This window comes from Nicotiana tabacum, chromosome 12 (assembly GCF_000715075.1).
Source record: "Nicotiana tabacum cultivar K326 chromosome 12, ASM71507v2, whole genome shotgun sequence".
NCBI classification, from domain to species: Eukaryota; Viridiplantae; Streptophyta; class Magnoliopsida; order Solanales; family Solanaceae; genus Nicotiana; species Nicotiana tabacum.
In genome coordinates, this window is record NC_134091.1 from 91,037,506 (window position 1) to 91,044,152 (window position 6,647).

A 6,647-nucleotide genomic window follows, 5' to 3' on the forward strand; every position below is an offset into this window, starting at 1 on the left:
AATACGTAGTCGGCCATGATATTTGAAGATCTCTCCTTCAATAGACTCAAAAGTTGTAGTTTCCTCTTGCCGAATACCCCTTTTTAACTTTCCCACAAACAAAAATCTTCCCTATCTATAAGAGATCACTCTCCCATATTGCAGGCCATACCCTTTTTACTGAGTCTGCCAAGCATATTTCGAACATGTTAATTGGTGAAGACCTCTAGTTAACTGTTTTTCCTTTTGGGCTTGCGTAAGTGTCAAACCACCCGTGACATATGACTAAACGCATCCATTATAATCTTAGTTTCGCTCTTTTTTTTCTAGTTCTAAGTCGTATTATATGAAACATGTATACCATTATGGTTCTCTATTCTTTCTTATTTTTCTTACTGCCCCTAATTGTCCACAGCTTCTTATTAAGCTTATATTCTGATATCCCTTATTTGAAACTTTGATGGTTTCTCTTCTTTAGGGTTTTCCTTGAAATATTGTACTAACTCCTTTGTTCTTGTTGTTATCTTGACTATTCCTCACGGTTGCAACATTTAGATATTACTATGGTATGTCTTTAATTTCAAGAGTCATCGTATTGTTCTTCCTTCTCCTTTCAATATCAACAATTTCATTTGGAGTAATATCTACCAACTTTAACACATTCTTCAGGTTAACATTTCCATGTATAAAATGTTTGACTATGCTTGTCGTCAATTTATAAACCAATATTGTCTTTTTTCCATATCGTTTGTAATCGTGTATTACTTTAAAGTTACTTATACTTCTTTCTTTCTCAATCCTCCCATATTTGTGTTGTTAAAAAAACATGCTCTAGGCTTAGTGCTTTACCACCTCGTCTTCCCTCCCTTAGTAAAATTGTTCAATGTTTCACGCTTGAAGTCCTACTTGTCTTTCCACCTTCTGTAGGTATGTATTCCTAGTACTTATGATTGAGCTATATGTAACCTTTCTCCTACTAGGACAATTTAAAAGGGTCCATATACGTAGCGAGTCATGTGTCCTTGCTAGCACGCCTTGTTTCGACGAGTTTTACTTTAGTTCAGCTGGCTTGTCAAGGAGATCTTTATAAATTTTTATTAGGGATCTTATCCCACCGATTCTCTTCCTCCTTCTGCTGATTCACTCATTCTATCATTGCAATTCTAGCTAGTGTAGCAATCCTTTGAATCTCTAATCGGTACCTTAGTTCTAGTTCATCCTAAGTCATCCTTCAATAGCAGTACCTCGCATCTGTATGGTCAACTTGACCTTTCCATAATCTCCTATAAAATTGCTAATCCACTTTTAATGAAAACGGGGCCCATACTGCTTTATAGCCTTAGAGGTCACTTACCTATGAATCTTATTGTACTTATTACTGTAACTTACATCCCTTAATAGTCTTCACTATTCACTCAAATTGATCTATTTGATTTCATAAAAACCTTTCACAACATTCCACTTCTCGTCTCCTTTGAAGTAATTTCAACAAAACATCATCGATTCTCGACGTCCCGTACTCTAACTGGCCTCATTCCTTAGTAGCCTAGTATTGCTTTGCCTATCTGATAACCTTATAAGCTTTAGAAGCTCCCCCATGATATCTTTTGCGTGTTGCACTTATTGTCTATATTTACTACATTTGCATATACAATAATTTATCCATAAGGGTCAGAAACTATCCATATGAGCTTCCCCGCACTGTCAGGTAGCATTCTACAAGCCATCATGAATGTTATAGAAGAAAATTAGGCCATGTATCTGTACTCAGAAAGTAATCTCCGTAGAAGATGCTCCATCTCCACTCCTATCTTGGTCTTTATGCTTAAGCGTTGGACATGCCCATATCTTGTGGCTCTTACTTCCATGCCAAAAACAAACACCAGTTCTTACACGACATTGGCCGGCATACGCCCGACCACACTGATGACACAATAGTCGGGGAAACTCTACTCAATATGTACTAACCCAGTCTGCTGCAACCTACCACCACCCGAGAATCATCTGTAATCATCAACTATCCTGGCTCTCTTAGTCCATCCCAAAGCGTCCTCAGAATCGTCTCTTTAAAATATAGATGACAGTCGCTCTTTGAACTCCTTAGGTTGTGAATTTTCTAACCTTTCAAGGGATTTATTACTATCATAGGCCCTCGGGTGACGACAATCCTAATAGATTACCAACTGTGTCAGTACCTATACTTTGTTTTCTCACGTGCCGATCGGACGAAGCCGGTGGTGGAACTTGCAGAGCTTATGATGCTGGAGCCTCCATCATCTCCTCTAGTACTAGTTGAGTCAGGGCTATATGAAGGAATGACTCACCCTGGTCCTCAAATGGATCTGTCTCAATAGAGGGCTTACGTATCATACCCCCTCCCAATCTTTCCTGAACATCTCAAGTAGCTACCGCTCTTCTGGGCAATGACATCTCTGTATAACCTGCATCAACGCATACGTAAGACTCGATTCGCTATAACTTAGCTCTATTACACGATCTAGAACATAAAAGGAAAGTAGCAATCCTAAATTCCATGTAGCCTCATGTTTATAAGTGTGGCGCGCAACACACCCATAAACAAGACACTACTAGACACGACTTGTAGACATCCCTAAGAAAAACTTTCCCTGATACCAAGTTTTTGTCACGACCCAAATCAGAGGGCCGCGATGGGTACCCGATGCCTCACCCGACTACCAGCGTAACATATCTTTCTTGTCATACCATCATGGGTAATGGGTCAGAAGGGCCGTCATAAAATATCAAAAATAAATCATAAGGGAATACTCGACATAGGATGGCGCAACATGATATGAAAAATTATACATGTGACATACAGGCCTATAAGCTGACATAATCATTTGTACACTCGAAACATAGGCCGATAAGGATTTACAAGTATACATATACATGACATATGTCTACAAGCTTTTAAGGAGTACATAAACACATATGGTCGGGACATGCCCCCGCCATAACAATACACATATGTAAATAAGTATACTCACTCAAAAGGCAACTTCGAGACAAATGGAGTGCAACAACACTTCATGCTGAACTGGTAGCCTACTGGGAGGACTGTCAACCTGTCTATCTAGACTTGCAGCATAACAGGCAGTGTCCAAAAATAAAAAGACGTCAGTACGAAGAAAGTACTGAGAATGTAATGCACGAATGCATATATAAGAACAATAATGTAAAAAGAGATAGAGAAGATACAACATGTAAAATCTGAGTGCCTCTGAGGGCGATTGGCATGAAATGCATGATATATTTCTTGTACTAATTTCTCTTGACACATTACTAATTCTCCTCGCGTAGATCTACTTGTTGTTAATAGATCGATAAGGCTATTGTTTTGATAGATAACTCTTCTATATAGTTCATTAATATCTGAGCTCCTTAGTTTACCCCCATATGTCTAAATGATCGGTCATAACTCAGGAGGAAGAACTGGTAATAGACACAAAACCATCTATTCTGGCTCTATATTTGTGCGAATAAAATGCTTAGCCAATTCCACGCGTCTAACCAAAAAGTCCTTTGTTCTTCCAACTTTTTGATCTTCCCATTAAATCCCTGTGAGCCATTCTTCCCCCAAATCTTCCCATTCTACCAATGAATTCTCTATAATAATTCATAAATCTAGATCGGCTATTGATTCTCCGGAGTGCCAAAGGCAAGCATGATATCATTATGAACATAAAGTCCCAGGGTATGGAATTCCAGAAAGAGGCTGGCCCAACTTAAATGAGATATTGATGTTTTGCTATAAGTCCATATTTTTAGTTCATTACTTACCTTACATTTAGGTTCTTTAATGCTAAATTATACTATATTTGTGCTTAATTGAGTTTATTTTATGTGTAGGCACATTGAAGAAGAAATTGGGAACAATGTAGAGATTTTATGTGTATTTTATACACTACAAGAATGGAGTTATGATTATTTGATTAGTGGATATGTAGATTAAAGTGTAACAAAACAAAAGAAGACAAAAAGAAGATAAAAGAACAATTGAAAAGAGAAAACAAAAACGTGAAAGAAGGAAAACGTTAGGCAGCCAAAATTTGAATCGAAGAACTAGCAGGCGAGGCAAGAAAATTTCCTGGCGTTCTGCCTCACGTCGCACAACATACAACGAGATGTTGCGCGCTTTTGAGCTTGCGTCGCACGGTCTGTCGCGAGGTGTTTACGTGTTTCGGATTTTAAAGCCTATTTTGTCTTTTTTTGATTTTGGACTTGGTTATTTCGTCTAGGTCTTTTCCCTACACATATAAATAGTCATTAAACACCACTTTTAGGGGAGGCGGATCAGAGGGGGGACCGACTTTGGACAGACTTGAGACCTAGGGAGAGTACGGTGCTGCCGTGAAGGCCGGAATTCATTAGATTCCATATTTCTTCCATCAAACTTAGTAATCTTTACTTTTTCTTGATGATTTATTATTTTGCTACCATGTCTATGTGGAGCTAAACTTCACTTTCTAGGGTTGTGGTTGTCATGAATATTGAAGTGCATTAATTATATTACTGTTAATTCGAGTTATCATCTTTGGTTATTTCTCTAATTCTGTGCATAATTACTTAATTGTTTGGCCGACATTTGAGTTCTATTTACTATCTATTCTATGCTTGGGAAAGCCGTGTTTAGATTAGAGTAGAATTAGAGAGAGCTTGTTTCTGAACCCGTGGCTCGGGAAAAGATTTCGCAGTAATATACCTTACAGTCTTGCTTTGTTGAATACCGTATTATATTCGTTCATGATAGATTCAAGACCATAGGAATATAGGGTTGATATATTATGGATAGACGGATAGTATTGTGGGAACATGCTATTTATATAAACGATACGGTCAACTAGGAATCATAGATAATTTGGATTAACAGGTGTAATTACGAACTCAATAGAATTGATAAACCGATCACAACCCTGGAATTTATATTTCCCTTGGTTACGTGTTTAAATTTCACAATAGTAGTTATAATAGAAAAGTTAAACTTTAGATCATCTTGGACAGTAAATTGATTTTAGTTTGCTTAGTTAACGGTTAATCTAAGTCTCTATGGGTTCGACACCCGACTTTCGAGTCACATTATTACTTGATGGCCACGTATACTTGCGTGTACTTGTGGAACCAACAAGTTTTTGGCGCCGTTTCCGGGGTCTTAGTTATTGATTGGTTATCTAAGTTTAGATTTTAGTTGATTTTTTTCAAGTTTTTAATTTTCTTATTTAGTTAGTATTTTCTTTCCTTATTTTGGCATGACGTCTTGGAATGAAAATTGTTTGAATGATGATTATTCTTACTTTGATGATCCTTGTCCATATTGTGGAGGACCTCACTGGTGGAAAAATTATCGTAATGTTCCCAGGAGCGGGTTGTGCGCACAATCTCAATATTTTGAGTGGAATATTTGTAATATGTGTGGTGGTCAAGGTGGCCATTGGGATGGAGAATGTGGTGGTCAAGGTGGCCATTTGTCCTAATACTTTTTATCCTTCTTCGAGCCCTAATTATGATATTTTTAATAATTTTTGTGAGTTTTATAGGAACAAAGTGGAGAATGTGGAATATAATTCTCATATAATGGATATGATGAGGAAAATAATTGAGCAAACTCAATTTTTAAGGGAGCAAACTCATGAACGTCGAAAAGAGATGGAAAATCTCAAGGCAATAAATAAGAGAATGAAGGCCAAAATAGAAAAATGGGTTGAAACATTCGATGATCAACAAGCTGCAGCCTTAGTTGATAGTCAGGAAGAGCTTCAAATTCGAGAAGAGAGTGAGTTCCAAGAAGAGAAAAATTTCAAAGATGAGTAGATTTTGAGCCAAACTTGGCTAATGGAACAAGCTGAACGATTAGAAATATATGAAGCTCAACGTGAGAAAATTACAGATAGGATAAAAGACTTAATAGAAGGGAGAGCTGAACTGGGACAAGAGATCGAAAAATTTGGTACTGCTATTCACCACTTGAGAGCTCAATTGATTGCAAAGGTTGATGCATCTAACGCCCAACAAAATAGTAATGAGTTGTGTGAAGTTGAAAATGAGCTTATACGCCAAATTGAGGAGCTAAAAGTGGAGAGTCAATCATTCGAGCATATGTTTGTTGATGATGCCCATGTTGAGAAAAGTACACTAGAGCCATGTGAGGAAGCAGTTAATGTTATATTTGAAGATTCTAGTGCATGTAAATATGAGGATGTAAAGAGTAAAACAATCCTAGAGTTAGGGCGTATTGGTCCTCATTCCATACATTTTTCAACATTATGTTTGGATGATGACATGGAAATCGAGTCATCTGAGCCTTTGGAGGATCTAATGGACGAGGAACAAGGTGCTTACATTCTTGAATTCGTTATGCCAAAAAGTAAAAATTACATTCCTCATCTAAAGGCCAAGAAGTGTAAAGTGGACAATTTATTGCTTGGCCTAGTTTTCTTTGTAGCCCCAATGAAAGAGCATAGCCATAGACTGGATGCCCTACTGGGGGCTCAATAAATAAGTTCGAGATGGAGACAAAAAGTGCTACAAGTCGTGCCACGACGTTAAATCAGACGCTTGTTGGGAGGCAACCCAACTTTACTGCTTTCTTTTATTTTTATTTTTATCTTATTATTGTTATAGTGTCTGCTCTTGTTTTGTAGGATTATAAG